Source organism: Apium graveolens, chromosome 10 (assembly GCF_009905375.1).
Source record: "Apium graveolens cultivar Ventura chromosome 10, ASM990537v1, whole genome shotgun sequence".
NCBI lineage: Eukaryota > Viridiplantae > Streptophyta > Magnoliopsida > Apiales > Apiaceae > Apium > Apium graveolens.
The window spans coordinates 62,527,827-62,529,529 of NC_133656.1; the positions used below are offsets into that span (position 1 = coordinate 62,527,827).

The 1,703-nt window shown below is 37.6% G+C and overlaps 1 non-coding gene across 1 annotated transcript; it reads right to left on the minus strand.

Moving 5' to 3' along the window:
- Nucleotides 1–1,313: 1,313 nt before the first annotated feature.
- Nucleotides 1,314–1,420, minus strand: LOC141694206 (small nucleolar RNA R71). Its single transcript, XR_012563531.1, has one exon. It is a non-coding gene; the product is annotated as a small nucleolar RNA R71 (small nucleolar RNA).
- Between the last annotated feature and the right edge of the window lie 283 nt (nt 1,421–1,703).

Here is a 1,703-nt window from a genome sequence, read left to right on the forward strand (position 1 = left end):
TTGTGCTTATTCATCTTATGAGCGTCGCGAGCTTATAAGATAACGTGTTAATCTCCATTGAAGCGAAAGTGAATATAGGGGTTTAGAACTTGCCATGCTAGCATAGGTTCATGTATTTGTTATGCATGATTCGTAGGTAATTTTAACCATCTTACTTGCTCTATGTAATCAGGATAGATAACTTGTGCATTAAACCGTTATGTTGTCAAATTCTATAGACATATAGGGTCTCAATATAATTGGTGTCTATTCAGCTTCTATCTCTTTTGTGGATATCTAGTAGTAGGGTATTCGTACAATGAAATTTGGCGTTTACTAGTTTCGTATTATCGGATTAGTATCATCACCATTGCATGCTAAGGTTGAGAACATAAAGGCTATTGAATGAAGTAGTAATAAAGTTAGAATCACATGTTTGTGTTATATAATTAAATCATCCTTTTAATTCTCTTAGTTAATTGCATGTTAGTTAATAATCTTAGTTATAAACAATCTCAATTTGTTAATCGTCTTAGCATTGAATAATAACCATACCATTGTTGCATAAGTGTATTGATTGAAATTAACCTAAACCAGTCTCTGTGGGAATGAACTAGAAATAATTCTATATTACTTGCGATCGTGTATACTTGCGCGAATATTAGCGTGTGTTTTGTCCTAACAAGTTCTTGGCGCCGCTGCCGGGGACTCGGTGTTAATTTTTACTTTATGTGTTTGTCATCAGTGGTCATTAAAGTTCATTGACTCGGACATTGTTACTTACTTGTTTCCTTGTCGTATTTCAGGTACTCTAGCGAGCGTATATGCATACGCGTTCTTGGTCTCGTAAGAGAACACTGGATCAAGCTGAGGAAGAAGTTGTAGTAGCTAAGAAAGTTTTTGAAGAAGTTCTTTTCGAGGATAAATTTGAAGAAGAAGCTCTTATTGTAATGGGAGAACCAGAAGTAAATACGAAGGCTTTTGTGGATTACTCTCAACCAAAGATTAATGATATTCAGTCTAGCATTGTCTGACTAGCCATCGTGGCTAACACCTTTGAGATCAAGTCAAGCACGATTCAGATGATACAGAAATCAGTTCAGTTTGGGGGTTCTCTGACAGAAGATCCCATCATGCACATTAGAGATTTCGTCGAGATATACGACACTTTCAAGTTCAATGGAGTTTCAGAAGATGCTATTAAGTTGAGGCTTTTCCCATTCTCTCTGCGGGATAAAGCTAAGTGCTGGTTACATTCTCTACCACCAGGGTCTATCACCAAATGGGAGGATCTTTCTCAAAAAACTAAATTCTTTCCTATGGGAAAGACTGTTGCAATCACAAATGCACTTACTCAATTTGCTCAGCACTCTGGAGAATCTTTATGTGAGGCTTGGGATCGCTACAAAGAGATGCTTAGAAAGTGTCCTAACCATGGGATGCTTGACTGGATGATCATTAACTGCTTTTATAATGGATTGGGTGCTACTTCTAGACCCATACTTGATGCAGCATCAGGAGGAGCCTTATGGACTAAAAGTTTTGATGAAGCTTATAAATTGATTGAGCTGATGACTTCCATGAATACTAGAACCCAACTCAGAGACTACCTCAAGGCAAGGTAGCAGGAATTCTGGAGGTAGATGCAGCTACTGCTATAGCTGCTCAGCTTAAGACTTTGACGATGAACGTGGATTCTTTGGCTAATTTTGGAGTTAATCAGA